An 18,692-nucleotide genomic window follows, 5' to 3' on the forward strand; every position below is an offset into this window, starting at 1 on the left:
GAGAAGAAGAGAAAGCAAGAGAATGGGAGAATTAATGCAAGATTGATTTGCCCTCTTCTCTCTTTATCTCTTTATAAAGCAAGTCACCTAATCTAATTTGGAGATGGTCCAAATCTGATTTAGATCAGAACTTATTCTTTTAATAAGCATTATCCTTTTAAGAGAATAAGTGCTCCGTGCATAGATCTATACCTAGTTTTAACCCAAATCACATGACAATTGTCATGTGACCACTTAACTAATCATATTAGTAATGGGTCTAAGGCCCATTTATCTTAAAGGCTCACATCCCCAAGTGTTTCATGGCCACTTTGGGCCTAATATTATATGGCATGGGACCCCACAAAGGTCTCACACAAATCCATAAGGGTTTGGCCCTATCCCTAAAAGAGGTTAGGTCAAATTCACTACTCAAGGTAGTGAACCCCTGAGCCAATCAGTATAGGTTGAACCCAACATTTACATCTAAATGATTCTTCAATTCAGCCACCCTATGAAGACCCAATGATAATGGACTTATGTAAGATAAAGCTCATCAAGTAATCGACCCTGTAATGGTCTCTTACACTTAACCTCTAGTTCAATAATGATCATAACACTACCGATAAGGAAGGACAACTCCCCTACCTACAAGGTGCAATGTCACACTCTCTGCTCATATGGATCTTGGGATTAAAACATTTTGCAAATCTTTTTCATAAATTAGTAGTATAACATATAAATATATTTTGCAAAGTCAGATTTCAAATATAGTTGAAATACACTATCAAAAATTTAGGTTTCCTTTAAAGAGAGTGTAAACCCTAATATTCACTTTGTCTGACTATGGGTCGATCCTATTACTATGATCACCTACTCATGTGATTTTCCAAACTGCTTCAACATGCCTAGGTATTTGACCCTTGACAATTTTAGCCGCACTTCACTCATACATATATACAATGTTTTTCACATATTATACTATACATTTCAATGAAAATATGCCATATCATGACAACTGAGAACCCACGAGGACCTACACATGAAGCACCATGTGAACCCAATTAATAATAATAATAATAATAATAATAATAATAATAATAATAATCACAATAACAATAACAAAAACAACAATAATAATAATAATAATAATAATAATAATAATAATAATAATAATAATAATAACAATAACAATAACAATAACAATAACAATAACAAATCATGAATAATATTGATAAATAACAATAATAATAATTTAACAAATATTGAATAGTATTTCCATTTTTTTTTTGCATGATTTTTAACAAAATTAAGGAACTGCCCCTCCCCTTACATATAGATTTAAACATGCAAAGCTGAAGGATTGTTCATCGTCTTCATCCTGAAAGTGAGAATACAACGGCAATAACCCCCCATTTCCAATTCCTTCCCCCTCTTCTTTCGTCCATCTTCCCTTTCATTCCTACTCTCTTCTCCTCCTTATCTTCTTTTCCTGCTTCTTTCCCATCCTCATACTCTAGTCATGAAAAGCAGCTCACAGTGGTGATATCCACTTAGTTTTCAATCATACATCGGTGCTTTATTACCATTTTCTAGAATACATCCTAATTTGGAGTCCTACATCAACTTTCTCTGTCATTTTTGGCTCCTCAAATGCATCCTTGACCCTCTATTCTTCGCCGGCGTGACAGAGGGGATAGTAGCGGTAGTGATTCGAGTTCCTATTCCTCTGGTGATACCAAGCAGTATTTTCAACTCTAGATCAATCCATCTTCACTATCTTTGGTCATTTTCTAGTTTGTTGTGTTCGAATGAGAGGAGAGGGAGGTAAAACCCTCATAGGGGTATTTTGGGTATTAAAAAAATACTAGGGACTGGTTCGTCCCATTCTCTTGGAAGAAGTACTTCTCCAAGAAGTGCTCAAAAAAAAACCCAACTTCAAGTCACCTTTTTAAGAAGTGCTTCTTTTAACAAAAGCACTTCTTCCCCACTTTTTTACCAAACACATAAAATCACTTAATAACCATTTAATGTGTGGTCTCAGTTCTTAAAAGAAGTACTTGTTAAAATTACCTTTTAAAAGTGAAATCAAACAGGGGTTCAATCCAATACCTAGTGCAGTATCATAATTAAGTATAGGATTATGTATAACTTTCCAATTTTGCCCATCTATCTCCAAGGTCTAGGGCATAAGTAAAAATTAATCCAAATTCAATGCTTCTTGTAAATATCCACTAGCTATGCTTGGGGTCTAACCCTAGCAATTGAGACAAGCTATTCCAATTTTTTGGTAGAACACCAATGTCAACCTTGCCATGATAAATACCCTAAGTCTATCCAATGGCTGAGAACTTTCTAAACTAACACGAGTTTCTTAAGTGTTCAGTTTAAGGGGTAATACACATAAAGCATGCCAATATGAATATGAAACAACAATGTACTTTATTTATTTATAAATAAATGTTTGCGTACAACAATATGATTGGAGCTAAGGGCATACGCAATCTAACATTGGGAACATCTCCCCATGAATAATAACACAAAGTACAGAAAATGTTCCCCATACAGAGTCCGATGGAACTATGAGGTCCGTATGAGGTGTGCTCTGTAAGGAGCAGATCCAGGCTCACCCAAATGGACTATCAATCATTTTTTGGGTTGTGTACTTCAACCTCTTTAGATAATTTATCTAAAGTGCCTCAAAGCAATTGAAACAATTCAACATTGCCAAACAGGCATTCAACTAAGTTGGTTCAGCTACTTTGAGGCACTCCAGATAAGCTTTCAAAAGAGGTTAAAGTAGATAGCCCACAAAATATAGATTAGTAACTGATTTGAGCTTCGGAGACTTTTCACCAAATTCAACTTAAAAGGCTGTCCATGTAAGCTATACCTGGGAAAAGTATAAGCCACCATGCTTTAGCCCTCTTAAACAACTATCAACATTGGTTGGTTGGTCATATGTGGAAGGTACTATCTCTCAATAAGAACGTAATTCATAGCGTTAGTGACTAGCAAAGAAAGGGCAAGAAAACATATCTACTCACAGTCAACTATGGGCTGCAAACTTTTCCCCTCAAATGGTTAAGGGTGATCCAAATTCGATCATATCAATAATTCAATACGGATCTCACCCTATCCGATCCAATTTGTTTCCTTTAAAATATCTAGTAGTGAAAGAGTTAGGACACATAGCATGCATGTGTAAAAAATATAAGGGAGTTACATATTAAAAATATTTAATATTTGGACATGTGTCATTTTTAAGCATTAATCTCATATTTATATTATATTATTTAGTGATATCGGCCACATCAACAACCTTCTCCTTACTCCATTACCCCAATCCTAGATTCTCCTTAACTCTCTATCTTTCTTTCTTCCTTTACCCCTTCCCAACCCTTCCATGTAGCCATGTGGCAGCCTTCTCTTCACTAGTGTCCCACTCCAACTCCCTCTCTCTCATGTTTCTAATTACACCCCTCCTAAGCTATCTCTCCCATCTAAAATACCTCTTAATATATCCTACACATCCGGTCTCTTCCACTTAAATTATCTCTTATTATCTCTAATTCCTATTTATCCTCTCCCCTCACTTTTCATCTATATCTATCTAAAGAAAGTTTGAATTAAAAATTTTAATATTTATTTAACTATTCTAACAAAATAATGTAATAACTTTAAAATATTTATTAAAAACAAAAAATAATTATAATACATTTAATAATGTTCAGATTATTAATAATTTTATATTATTATGAAATTCATAATGAAGTTATATAATAAGCAATGCAAATTATAATTTGATGGATTAAAAATTTTAGTAACAAAATTATTTAAATATTTCAATAACAAAATTTTAAGAATAGCTAAATAATTATATAACAGAATATTCAATATTATGTAATAACTAAATACTATTTTATAAATTCTAATAACAAAATTATTTAAATTTCTTTTGAAATGATAAATATTTAAAATATTTTAAAATATTTGAATAACTAAATGTTTTAAATAAAAATTATTAAAAACAACTAAAAATTATAACAAATTTATTTAATATTATGTAATAACTTTCAAATAAATAATACTTTTTTAATATTTTATTGTATTTAGTTTTTAATTATTGTAACTATTATATTTTTATTATTTATTTATTATATTTTTCATTATAAATTTATTCTCAATAATTGTGTATTTTCGCTGTAAATTATCAATAATTATCGGAGACTAAACTATTGTTATTTATTGGAGATTTAACTATTAATTTTGCTGAAATTAGGAGTGTTCATGGATTGGGTTGATTCGGTTGTAGATTGTTCAGCCAACCAAACCGACTTAGTTGGGTTGGGGAGTTGATCACCCAAAACCGACTGATCATTAATGAAAATTGACCAACTCGGGTTGTATCAGTTTGGTCGATCAATTCAAAAGATTTAGACTTAAAATTTTAAATTTAAATTTAAAAATTATAGCAGTATTATTGAAATAAATTAAAAAATTTTAAAGTAGTATAAAAAATATAAATATATTAATTATTTAAAAGTTAAAATATAAAACAATTGTCTACCCTTACGTGTTTCTATTGTTTAACTTTCGCTTAACAAATCTCATGTATTGCACAAGGCCCCGCTAGTAAGAGTAAACATTGAAATGGTTCAATTGCATGCATCCAAGATCATCTATATAGTTGAACAGAATGATTTAAGCACATGGATATGGCACCATAATTGAACAGAATGACAACAGGATTAACAAAGACAACCCTATATAGTTGGAACTTGGAACAATGATGAACTGCGATTACAATCTCCAGCACCCCCAAGCAGGGCTGTCAGTTGGACTGGATTTGGTCCAATCCGATCCAGTCCAATATTGGTCCATTTACAAATGGACCGGACCAAGTCTGGTCCAAACCCCATACAAACTGGATCCAATCCAGTCCAATTGAAATGCAAATGGACTGGATTGGACCCAATCCGGTCCAAATTAAATGAAAATTTGTACATGAAACACGGATGTTGTTTAAAAATTACAGATTTACAGTCCAAACCAGATTGAAATGCAACACTTCATTCCATATTAAGAGTTTGTCAATATAATCTTTTAAAATTTAATTATTCAATACTAACACATAAAAAAAAAAACAAACAAAAGATGAACCAAATTCCAACCATCTTAACAAGTTCTTAACCGAAGAATACACGAGCTACTGCATACTGTTCTTATGCAAGTTATTACTTATCAATTGAATCAATTGAATCCAAACAGATTCTGCTTTCTATTTCCTGCTTCTTGAGGAGCCACTACCCAGGTACACTTTCCATGATGAACACCCCAAATAATCTGAGCACTTTGTGTAGGTGTACGGACACACCCCAAATGCTTTTCTCCTGAAATTTGCTGATTCTCTGAGAAACCATAGTCCTGAAACAAAAAAAATGCAGTTAAGAACGAACTCCTTATACTCTTATCCCGTGAAGAAAAAACAAATGCATGAGCTCCATGACCCATCACTCCAGCATTCTGGTCTGATTTTCTGTGCAGTCCAAGTCTGAGAATACTGCTTTGACTAGAAGCTCTGCCTTATTTTATCTTTTCTTTATTAACTCAAAACATATTGCTGTCACAGGACAGCAACCCAACCATGTTATTGTTGTCAGACTCACATGATCGATGATGGACTAGGTGGGTGAGATGCTCATCTCTGACTCTCTGAGTAGTAAGTGGTTCATGTGTGCTACTTCTATCAATGGTTTTTGGAATCAGAAACATTTGAACTATGAGGGTGTTGCAGAAACGATTAAAGCCAAAGACAACAATATAAATTAGACAGAATAGAACATGCTATCTTTAATGGAACACATCTTCTATTTAGTATCCCCTTTGGTTCTGGAGTAAAAATATCATAGCACAGGAGGTGGGTGTTTGAGGCAGAGGACAAGGATTTATATTAAGAATTTTCTAATAGTCTAAAAAGATCTTTAATAAGGATCTTACCAATTAGTAGCCCCTTTTTATATGATTAGTAATTCATCTATAAATTCTTCTTATATAAAAATATAAGAAATGGGATTTAGAAAACAACAGAATTTTAGTTTTTAATTCCCTGTTCTAGTGAAATAAAGAATAACTAGAGTGAGTAATGACAATATTTAAGACACATTCAAAGAAACAGAACAATTAACAAGGCAAAATTCCTAAGAATGCAATGGATAGTTCACTAAAACTAATCAATCATGTTATCTGAAAAAAAGCAGTAAATTAAAAAGTATATTACTGTTGCAATTCTAGAATGACCACTGAACAATAACTGAAAACTCTCCACTCGTGTTCCACTTCTAGCCCCCCCTCCTTGACTCCTCTATCTTTTAAGACCTGTAAAACCTCACAAACAAAGCCCAGCTCCCAATCAAAGAAGATTTTGCAAAATTTAGGAACCCACATAGTACCACCACCTTCCATCACTACACATCCAGCCAGATAATAATCCTTGCATTCAGCTAGTCTTATTGGACTGGTTCAATCTAATCCACTGTATTATTGGACTATTCAACCTGGACTAGATTGAACTAGTATAATCCACATGAAAAATAATTCACATAGAGCACCCCCTTCATCTTACAATTTTGGAAACAACACATGCACACCCAATCTATTTTCAAACCAGATGGTTCTCATTTGTTTTGGAACTCACATGAAAAATAATTCACATAGAACACTCCCTTCATCTTTTTCTTTCAATATTTTGAGAATCATCTCTAGATGTTTTTAGATGCAATCCTACAATGGAACAACAATATGGCCCATAAATTTCCCAAAACGAAAAACTGTGAATTTTATTCTGTTACAATCTCTCACTAAAAGAGAAAACCCTCTGATTCAGATAAAAATGCATCTCTATTTCTGGTTTGTCAACTGCAAAAAATGGATGTATTGCCCACTTTTTCTTGCCAATCAGTGCCTGAAAAGCTTGAACAATCCAGTTTTTTTATTTTTTTGGGTAAGCAATATCTTCATTGTAAAAAAGGATAAATATAACTAAACAAAAGCAACACAACAACAGAAAACAAACAGACCAAGGTTACTTTTGTATATAAATCTAGGTCTTTCACCAGAGATGCTCATGATTTGCTTCAAAAAGCAAAAGATGTGAAAGATGTTTATAATTGGTGGAACTGAAATAGCAAACAACTGGCCGGAACAACCACTACTTAACAACCAGGCACCTTAAGTTTGAATTTTCTAAAAAAAAAGAAACAGAAAACAGACTGATACTACCTAAGACAAAGCAACATTAAACATCACTAGACTTAGCACAAACACAATTAGACAACCACTTCAAAAATGAATCAAATAATAAACTAGACTACAAGACAGATGAGCTGCACCATCAAGGAAGCCAATTGAGGGGTGATATATTACCTATTTCAACGATTGATTGCAGTTCACAGAAGAGAGATAGCCGTTGGAGAGAGAAAACTGGTGGAGATAAAAATGTTAGAGAGAAACTTCTGGAGAGAAAAAATGTCAGAGATAGCCGCTAGTGAAGACAATACATTTTCTGCACATGCAACTCAAGCAAACTAACAGAGATAGTCGCTGACTTGCCGGTGAGAGAACCATCGGAAAAAAAGCTGTTGGAGAGAGTTCCCTTGGAGAAACCTTAGGTTGGAGACTTGGAGAGTTGGAGTCCGAAGTGAAGACAATATATTCTCTGTACATGCAGCTCAAGCAAACTGATGGAGATAGTCACCGACTGGTCGGTGAGAGACTTGGAGAGTTGGAGTCTGAAGTAAAATCGATCCTCAGGTGGTTTGTGGACTAATCGACTTCGTCCGTTTCAATCCACCAATTACTTAGGACCAAAATAATAAGGACCAGTCCAACCCGATGCCAAAGCATAGACTGTCCAACCCGTCCAATTTAAATGCGATTTGAACGGGGTCCAACCTGAATCCGGTCCATTGACACCCTTACCCCCAAGGGGCAAGGGCCCCAAGGCCCCCAACCTCACTTCGAAATGTGATTAAGCTGGAAAAATACCGTTAGGCTTATAAATTTTTATTTCCCTCATAAACAAACATGTGGTTCAAGCAGCCATCCCCCTCTTGTGTCACAGTTGCGGGAAAAGGCTTGTCTGGTCACATAGCTGACCTCCCCGATCTACATGAAGAAACACTCTATTTGGTCAAGATTGCAATGATGTGGCATACTCAAAACTCAAAAGGGCCAAGATCGTTGAGGTTCTACATCAACAGTCTTCCGCTGATCCCTGTTGACCTAATGCTTGATCCTTTTGCAAGTGAGGCTGTAAATGAAATGATGACGGTGGAAAGAGATCACTTCTACTTTGGTTAGCCACAACTCACAAGTCCCCCAGGAGAACAAACCTGGAAGGTGCCAGCTAATGGGTACATATCTGCCTTCCTTCAGAAACTCAAACGAACTTTTCTTGAACAAGAACCATTCAGGTTGGGGATAGTCAAAACTTCAAAAGATGGCTTAGGCTCTGACCTGTTTTCTGATGGGGTATCAACTAAAAGCAAGTAAAGGAGCATCAGCTTACAAATTTGATGAATATAGGTTAGTAGACCATTAGCAACTGCAGATGGGAGACAGTTCGGTCAGCACTAATTCACAGATTTGGACGCAGTTTTGTACCTTAAAACTGCTTCAGCAATCTCTTTATGTTATAAAATATTTGTGCAATATGGGAAAGAAATCAAAGATCCAAAACATGCTCATTTGCTATTCTACAACACATTGACAACTAGGGCAACAATTACCTTCTAAATGATGCTAAGTATATAGCTAGTAAAAATTGGTATCAGCATAGTCAGAACCCTGTCCTTGCTACTGGTTGATTTTCCTTTTCCCAGGTTCAAACCAACTAAAGAATATTCTTCTCTGGATGGCTTTTCAGCATCGGCCTTCTCATCTGCTTCATTTTAACCTTGGCTTTGGCTTCTGCAGATGTTGATAGAACAGCAATGGGAAGTTGGAACTTTAAGATCTTTATTCAGCCCAGTGAATGATAGGGGTGAGAAGAAGGGCTACATAGCCTATTCAAATCGTTGTAGAATTACAAAATACAAACATAAGAACAAATATATAAAATAAAGGCTGGTTCTTGGGAGTAAGATTTTCACTCAGACCACAAATTTTATTAAGAATCATGGTACATGAAGATCACTCTAAGTCCACCTACCAACTTGTGAGTTTATTTCCTTTTCTGTGTTTTAGAACTCCTATCATAGTCATGACAAAGATTAAAGAAAAAAGGCCATTATCCAATGTTAGTCCAGCTACTCTGGGATCTTGAGAGGGGTGGACTGGATAGTCTTAACCTTTGGAATTTTTTGCACAAAGTGGCTGCTCTCATATTTGAACCCGTGTCCTCATGCTTGACAGCCTGAGATTTTATCATTACACTAAGCGACAATTCCTATGAGAAAGATAAAAGGAAATAATTAGAAATTTCCAATGGGAACCAGGAAACTCAAAGAAAAACCATTTGAAAAACTGGGATCGTCACCATCATCATCTAAGCCTTGTTCCGTCCATATGGGGTCCATCAAATGAATCCTGTTCCACCATTCTATTCTGTTTGTTGCCACATCCATTGTTAAATTGTGATCCCTTAAATCGTTCTTTTGAAGATAAATGTTGAAGATTAATTAGTTTTATGATGTTTTTCTGAGTAGATGTTTTATGTTAGTTGTTAGATAGGAGGTGGGGACCATAGTAGTTATGTGAGTCCAAATTTTATTAAGTTTTTTGAGTGTTATATATGCTGTTTTATGTTTTGCCGCCCTATAAGGGCATAGTTGTCTTTGTACTATTCTAATATTTTAGTATAAATAATAAGTGAAGGGAGCGGCCAGATTATTGCTCTCTTTTTTTTTCAACTTCTCTTCTTCTCTTCTTCTCCTTCTCTCTTCCTTCTCTCTTCAAGAAACTACTTTCTTTCATATTTTTTAATTCAGCAGATTCCTACTTGGTATCAGAGCATCGGCTAGGGTTTCTTGAAGCATTCTCAGCCTAGATCAACCGACTGCATGAAGTAGTACGGGGAAGAGTCCCAGAAAGAACTGGAGTGATCGATTCACTTTGTTTTTTATCAGAGCATTAGGAAGGTGATCTATTGTTCGGCATCAAAATCAGGAAGAACTGGAGTATAGGGAAGAGTCCCAGAAAAGTTGTACTCTTTGTTTTTTATATGATCTTGGGCGCACAGGTATTGTTAGTTTTCTTTTGATTTTCTGAAGAGGGCTGTTTGGTTTCTAAAATTTTCTAGGCCTCCCAGAGTGATCGATTCACTTTTCTCTCTATTGGGAGGCGTGGGGAGGAGAGAGATTTCCCTCCAGCTAGGGTTTTCTTCTTCCGGAAGGGTTGGTTTCTGTGTGTGTGATATTAAATTGTTTTTTGAAGGTCTCCAATCTATTTTTTCTTACTGTTGAACTGTTTGAAGTAAAATGGAGAGTTGGAATACTGAGATGAAATATATTGGTACTGTGGGACTGGGTGTTGGAGGTAGTAGTGATATTTTTTTGTCTGGGATCATTACTACAGTAAAACTTGATGGTACAAATTATTTGGAGTGGGCACAATCAGCTAAGATGGCTATTGGTGCCCGTGGAAAATTAAGGTATCTCACTTGGGAGGAGAAGAAACCTGATACAGACTCTTCCCGATGGGTGCAAAAGAATTACATGGTAATGTCCTGGCTGTGTAATTCTATGTTACCTCATATTGCAAAAAAGTTCCTATGGGCTAATACTGCTAAGGAGATTTGGGATGGAGTGACTGAAATCTACTCTCAGAAGAAAAATGAAGCCAGAGCCTATCAATTAAGAAATCAGGTGATAAGTATGAAATAGGGAGAAAAACCTCATACTGTGTATTTCTCCATGCTAAAAACCCTATGGCAGGAAATAGATCACTTAAAAACTGTGGTATGGGAAAGTGTAAATGATGCAACAACTTATCACAAACTGGTAGAGAGGAATAGGGTTTTTGAGTTCTTGGCAGGGCTGAACCTTGAATTTGACATTGCTAGGCAACATATTCTTTCTAGAGAGGGTGTGACACTCTCTCAGGCCTATGCTTTTGTCTCTGGAGAGGAGAGTAGGAGGAATGTAATGCTAAGACAGACTGGGATTGACCAGTCGGCTATGGTTGGTACAACAAAACCTAAGCCGAATGGAGACAGGGGGAGTAGTGAGACTAGAAGGGAAGATAAGGACTTGGTGTGTGATTATTGCAAGAAGCCTAAGCATACAAGGGACACTTGTTGGAAGCTTCATCCAAACCTTATGCCTGCTCGGATAAGAAACAAGAAGGGAAATGGAAATGTATCCACTACAGGAGACTCTTCAACCCCTCTCTCCCAAACTGATTGGGAATCCATTGCAGTAGCAGTAGTGAGAACAAAATTGGAGAGGTTTGGACAGCTTATGATTAAGAAAGATGCATCCAGCTCTAGCCTTCCAGATGGACAGCAGAATGCAGGAGCCAACTACACCACTTCCTTTGCACATATAGGTAGTTCATATGCAACTGCAAATCTTTCATCCACTTCAGGTAAGGAGGGACCTCCCTGGATTATAGACTCAGGAGCATCTGAGCATATGACTAATGCCCCTACCTTTTTCAGTTCCTATCAGTTGTGCTCTGCCTCTACAGCAGATGGTTCACATATGCCCATTGCTGGGAAGGGGACAGTTAGAGTGACCAATGATATAATTGTCTTCTGTTTTACATGTCCCTAAACTTCATACCAACCTACTGTCTGTTAGTTCTTTGACAAAATATTTGAATTGTTCTGTGACCTTTCTTCCTGTTAATTGTGTTTTGCAGGATCTGGAGTCAAAGAAGATGATTGGGAGTGGTCATGAGGTGAATGGAGTCTACCTTCTAGATGAGATTCTGAGACATCAGGGCCATCATGTTAACAGCAGCAGTAGTAGTGGGTCAGAATCAGTGAACCAGATTATGCTTTGGCACAATCGCTTGGGACATCTTTCTTTTAGTTCTTTGAAATGTCTTTTCCCAAAGTTGTTTGACTCTGTTCAATTATCTACTTTGGAGTGTGAGAGTTGTCAATTAGGAAAGCATTGTAGACAGTCTTTTAAACCAAGTAATATAAGAAGTACTTCTGCTTTTAATATTGTTCAAACTGATGTATGAGGGCCATATCAAATCCCTTCAATGCGAGGATTCCGTTACTTTCTCTTGTTTGTGGATGATTACACACGATATTCTTGGATATATTTGATGAGATCACGTGATGAGGGTCCTAACTTAGTACAACAATTCCACTAGATGGTCCTCACACTATTTGGAGTGAGAACTAAGGCTTTTAGATCAGATAATGCCCAGAGAGTACTTTGAGAAGGACCTAACCATGTATCTCTTAGAATATGGTGTAGTTCATCAGAGCAGTTGTGCATATACACCGCAACAGAATGGCGTTGCTGAGAGGAAAAACAGACACATTGTAGAGGTGGCAAGGAGTCTTATGGTGTGTGCTTCAGTTCCTAAGTTCTGGGGAGATGCAATTCTTACAGTCGTACATGTGATTAACCGTGTTCCTTCACGGACTTTGGGATTTAAGGTGCCATTTAGCCTTCTTTTTCCAGATGGAAAGATATTTCATATACCTCTAAGGGTTTTTGGTTGTGTTTCTTTTGTTCACATTTTTGGCCCTCATCGCAAGAAATTGGATCCTAAGGCCAAGAAATGTTTTTTTCTTGGATATGCTCAAAACCAAAAGGGGTATTGCTGTTATGACCCAGTGTTGAGGAGTAGATTTGTCACTATGGATGTTACCTTTTTTGAATCCACATTCTTCTTCTCGAGTGGTTCTCCTCAAGGGGAGAATTTTGGGGAGAAGAACTCACAATTTGTTCCACTTCTTGTTTATGTGGTGCCTCCATCAGTTCAGCTAGCATCTACATCAATTCAGCCACCACCTGCACTTCAACCAGCACCTGCTCCTCCAGTTTCATTACCTGAGCCACTACGGGCAGCCTCACAGCAATATCAGCGCCGGAAGATGATGGTTGACTCCACACATCCTCAACCCACACCACTTTCTATTAGTCCTTCTAAAACTCCAGATTCGACAGATACAATTCCAGGTATTCCTCTTGAGCCTGAGCCGGTTATGTTTTTTGATGATAATGTTTTTGTCCCTAACACCATTGTTGCAATTGATCCCATTGACCTTGATCTTCCCATTGCACTTCGTAAGGGGAAGAAAAAGTGTACAGCCACTGCATTTCACACCATCTACAACGCCTTATCACCCTCCTACCGTGCTTTTCTTTCTTCCCTGGATTTTGTGTCTATACCCAGGAATATTACTGAGGCTCTCTCCAAACCTGAGTGGAAAACAGCCATGTGAGATGAGATGGATGCTTTGGTCAAAAACCAAACTTGGGAAATAGTTGATCTCCCCCTAGACAAGGAGACAGTCGGATGTCGATGGGTATTCACAGTGAAGTATAATGCCGATGGCAAGATAGAGAGATACAAGGCAAGACTGGTAGCAAAAGGGTATAGTTAGACATATGGTGTTGATTATCTGGAAACCTTTGCACCAGTATCTAAGATGAGTTTAGTTCGTATCATTTTATCTCTAGCAGCCACCTATTCATGGCCCTTGTTCCAACTTGATGTCAAAAATGCTTTCCTCAATGGTGACTTACAGGAGGAGGTATATATGGACATTCCAATAGGCTTTTATGAAAATGTTGGTAAAAGAAAGGTGCTAGACTCAGAAAATCTCTGTATGGACTGAAACAGGTTCAGAGGGGCACACATCCGTTTTGGATACACACAGACAGTCTGATCACACCCTCTTTGTGAAGTGGAGAGATGCTTTGGTGTCAATTCTAATTGTGTATGTGGATGATATAGTGGTGACAAGAAATGATCTAGAGGAGATTGATGATCTCAAAAAATCATTGCAGCAAGAATTTGAGATCAAAGATCTTGGTGAGCTCAAATACTTCTTAGGGATTGAAGTTGCAAGGTCCAAGCATAGGATCTTCATTTCACAGAGAAAGTATGTACTTGACCTACAACAAGAGACTAGGAAGCTGGGGACCAAACCAGCAGACACTCCTATTGATCCAAATCACAGAATTAATGGTGTGGATGGTGAATCGGTAAAGGATGTGGGGAGATATCAAAGAATGGTGGGCCGACTGCTGTATTTGTGTATGACACGACCAAATATTTCTTATACTGTCAATGTTGTGAGTCAGTACATGCATACACCTCGGGTTCAGCACTGGGAAGCTATTGAGAGAGTACTTGCATATCTGAAAAAGCACCCTGGCAGAGGCATTCTTTTCTCAAATCATGAGAATCTAAAGCTAGAATCCTAGACAGATGCAAACTGAGCAGGATGCTTAGATGACAGGAGGTCTACATCAGGAGTGTGTACCTTTGTAGGTGGAAACTTGATCTCCCGGAAGAGTAAGAAGCAAGCAGTTGTGGCATGGTCAAGTGCAAAGGCCGAGTATAGATCCATGGCTCATGGTGTCTCTGAACTTCTTTGGGTTAGATCTCTTTTGAGTGAGATTGTGGTGAAAGCAAAGGAACCTATGATGTTATACTATGACAATCAGGCTGCAATCAATATTGCCCATAATCCAATTCAGCATGATAGGACAAAACACATTGAAGTTGATATACACTTTGTAAGAGAAAGGGTAACAACCGGAGAAGTTTGTTTGCCATATGTCTCTTCAGAGCTGCAACTGGCTGATGTTCTCACTAAAGGGGTGGCAAGGAACAAGCTTGAACATGATCTGCGCAAGTTGGGAATGTGTGACATTTACTCCCAGCTTGAGGGGGAGTGTTGAAGATTAATTAGTTTTATGATGTTTTTCTGAGTAGATGTTTTATGTTAGTTGTTAGATAGGAGGTGGGGACCACAGTAGTTATGTGAGTCCAATTTTTTTTTTTGAGTGTTATATATGCTGTTTTATGTTTTGCCGCCCTATAAGGGCATAGTTGTCTTTGTACTGTTCTATTATTTTAGTATAAATAACAAGTGAAGGGAGCGGCCAGATTATTGTTCTCTTTTCTTTTCAACTTCTCTTCTTCTCTTCTTCTCCTTCTCTCTTCCTTCTCTCTTCAAGAAACTACTTTCTTTCATATTTTTTAATTCAACAGATTCCTACTATAAATAAAGAAGAAAATTTATTAATGAAACAAAAAAAGGAGGATACAAACGGGTGATAAGACATCACCCAACCCAGGAAAAACAACATCAGCTTAACCCCTTACACCTAAAATATCAGCCCTGAAAAATCAATTACATTTTGAGATACCCACCCCAACCAAAGCTGAAAACCTGAGTAAACATAACATCCCCTTCCATTAAAACTCACACAAGCATGCAAAACTGATCACTCCCACCTAAACCTTTATCTCAACCTTAAAACAAAAACACCTAGACTGAACCCAGAAACCTATTCAACGGGTAAAACATCATGCTTTACCCATTTCCTCATTGCCTCCAATGTCTGAAACCAAACTTTCTTTTCTTATCTGAAAGGTTTTCTTCGTCTTCTTCCCCTTCTTCTTTGGAACCACCCCAAAAACTCCCAGCTTTAATCTGGCAAAAACTTTTGAAACTTGCACTTGTAACAGATTACTTCTTAAGGTACATGGTCTTCTCTGCATCCTACCAAACCATCTTAGTCTACTTTCCCTCATTTTATCACCAATTGAAGCTATTCCTAAGTTCCTTCTAACAAGTTCAAGTTCACCTCTGACCTGCCCTTTCTATATGAGAATGTTTGTGTATAATTCAAAATCAAAAGCAAAAAACATGGAAAAAATTAAATCAAATAAGTGTAATACAATAAAAGATCAACCAAATATCACTCATGTTTAATGCATTCTTATATAAAAAGTTTTGTGTAAAAAAGTTGGCACATTTTAAATAGCCTATCTTGAAGGTCCTTTCACTGAGATGGAAATTAAAGAAGCAATTAATAAGATGGAGGCTGAGAAATCTCCTGGGCCGATGGTGTGACAAACCTGTTCTATGTGAAGTGCTGGGAGTTCATCAAGCAAGAAGGGCTGAATGTATTCCAGACTTTCCATAGTAGTGCCTCCTTGCAGAGAAGTCTAAATGCCACATTTATTTCTCTCATTCCTAAAGTGTCCGGGGCTGTAAACATCAAGGACTTCAGACCTATTAGTCTTCTCAATATCTTCTACAAGATTCTAGCTAAAGTGCTGGCTGAGAGGATGAAAAAGGTCATGTCTAGTGTGATATCCGAAAATCAAAGTTCCTTTGTTCCTGGGAGACAGATGTTGGGCAGTTGCTTATTGCAAACGAGCTCATTGACTCTAGGAGAAGAGCTGGAACTCCAGGCCTGATTTACAAATTGGATATTGAGAAATCTTATGACCATGTGAACCGGAGATGTCTGAATTTTGTGCTTGCAAAAAGGAATTTTGGGCAAAAATGGAGGAACTGGATGTAAGTTTATGTTACTTCGTTGGTCAATGGACAAGTTACAGGCTTCTTTGAGAGCTCGAGGGGTATTAGACAAGGGGATCCTCTTTCTCCCTTGCTCTTTATACTCTTTATATGTCTTATGGAGGTGCTGTTTCAGTTCAGTAAGGTGGTTGTTTCTGATGGTCAGTGGGAAGGATTTGAAATCAACCTGGGAGGGGGGAGAAGGTGCACATGCTACAGTTTGTGGATGACACTTTGTGTTTTATTGATGCTTCGCGGGACCAGTTGGAGAGTATGCTTGGGATCCTAAGCTGGTTTGAAGTGGTATCTGGGCTCAAAGTTAACTTGGGGAAGAGTGTTTTATTTCCAGTGGGTCAAGTTGACTGTTTGCATGAGTTGGCAGAGTTTCTTGCCTGCCAAGTGGATCATCTTCCTGGGAGGTATTTAGGGCTCCCTTTTGGGGTCAAGTGTACCACAAGTGCTACCTGGGACCCAATGGTAGAACAGGTGGAAAAAAAACTAGCATCCTGGAAAGCGAAGTATCTTTCCTCGGGGGGTAGAGTTACTCTTCTAAAAAGTACTCTTTCTAACCTTCCCACTTATTTCTTATCTCTCTTTCCCATCCCTTCTAAAATAGCAAGGAAGTTGGAGTCCCTTCAGAGGAATTTTCTGTGGAGAGGCTGGGAGGAAGAAAGAAAAATCCACCTTGTTAACTGGGACCAGGTTTGCCTCCCTGTGGAGGATGGAGGCTTGGGAATAAGGATATTGAAGGTTTTTAATTCTTCTCTTCTCAGAAAATGGCTTTGGAGGTTTGGTGTGGAGAGGGCTGCCTGGTGGAGGACCTTAATGCATCTAAATATGGGGTGGACTAGGGTAATTGGAAATCCCTGGATCCTTTTCAGAGCTGGGGGTGCTCTCTTTGAAAGGAATTATGAAATACTTTCTGGTTTTCTCTGAAGGCCTAACTCTCAAGATTGGTAGGGGAGATAGGTTGAAATTTTGGAAGGACTCCTGGTATTTAGACATTCCCCTAGCTGAAGCTTATCCTCTACTTTTTCAATGTGCCCGCAGCCCTGAAGTCTCAGTTGCTGATTCTTATGAGGTGGTCGGGGAACCAATCTCTGGGTGCCCCCTCTTCAGATGAAACCTTTTTGATTGAGAGATGGATCAGCTGTTAGATCTGCAACTGTTACAGAAGCAATCTATTTTGGTTAATCTGGAGGATAAATGGAGGTGGTGATGGAGTTTTTACTGTTAAATCCTTGGCTTCAAAACTGAGTAGACTAAACACTTCTGATTTCACAAGTAAGCAGGTGTGGAACACTGTCAGTCCATCTAAACATAATTTTCTGTGTGGGTGATGACCCTTAATAAGTGTGTGTCAAGGACTAATATGGTTAGGAGAGGGGTCCAGGTTTCAGATCTAAATTGTGGCTTATGTGGGCTGTTGCCAGAGACAGCTGATCACCTGGGCTTCCACTGCTCGACCTCGGTAAGAATTTGGGAGCACTTTCTCAAGGTGGCTGGGGGCCTGGGGTCTGTTGGGTCATGCCTGGCTCTATTAAAGATCTTTTATGCTGCTGGAAACTACCTGGCCTGAAGAGGAAGGGTAATCTGATCTGGAGAACCATCCCTGTGGCTGTTTTAGTGACCTTATGGACTGAAAGAAACAATAGGATTTTCTGCAACAAAGTGAGAAGACCGAAGGACTAAATTCAGACTGCTGTGTCTAAATTTGTTTCCTGGTCATCTGTCTCCCGAGTTTAAATCTCAGAATGTATTTCAGCTGCTTTGTACTCAGTCTATTTGGAGTCAGTAATTTTCCCTCTTACAAGATGTGGGGCTCCAGGAAGGAGTTGTAACTTTGTCTTGTTTATCAAAAACATCTTTACCTTACCTTCTCAAACAAAAACATGTAAAATATAAACATATTTTAAAATTTCCAGGGTTGGGAGGTGAAGAGTGAAGCCAACTTATTACATTGCTTCATTACAGTTTGACACTCAACTGAACACAGAAAGGGAAGACAGGAGAATTTAGATTTGGTAGATAATGGGTACTTCTCTGTTAAACTCTTCGCCAAGATCCTTGAAGAAAACCAGAACGACTCTTTTCCAGATAAAGCAGAGAGAATATACGTTCCATCAAAAGTTTCTTTTCTAATTTGGACAGCTGTACTAGGCAGCTGTGTAACAAGGGATAGTCTTAACTCTTATCCCAA

The 18,692-nt window shown here is 37.7% G+C and overlaps 1 long non-coding RNA gene across 1 annotated transcript; it reads right to left on the bottom strand.

Moving 5' to 3' along the window:
• Window positions 1-5,034: 5,034 nt before the first annotated feature.
• LOC148852198 (uncharacterized) lies at window positions 5,035-8,072 on the bottom strand. Its single transcript, XR_016099109.1, has 2 exons — window positions 7,405-8,072; window positions 5,035-5,406 (listed from the first exon to the last, which is right to left on the bottom strand). It is a non-coding gene; the product is annotated as an uncharacterized LOC148852198 (long non-coding RNA).
• Between the last annotated feature and the right edge of the window lie 10,620 nt (window positions 8,073-18,692).

Source organism: Nelumbo lutea, chromosome 5 (genome assembly GCF_056320005.1).
Source record: "Nelumbo lutea isolate HS-2025 chromosome 5, American lotus-T2T, whole genome shotgun sequence".
Classification (NCBI taxonomy): domain Eukaryota; kingdom Viridiplantae; phylum Streptophyta; class Magnoliopsida; order Proteales; family Nelumbonaceae; genus Nelumbo; species Nelumbo lutea.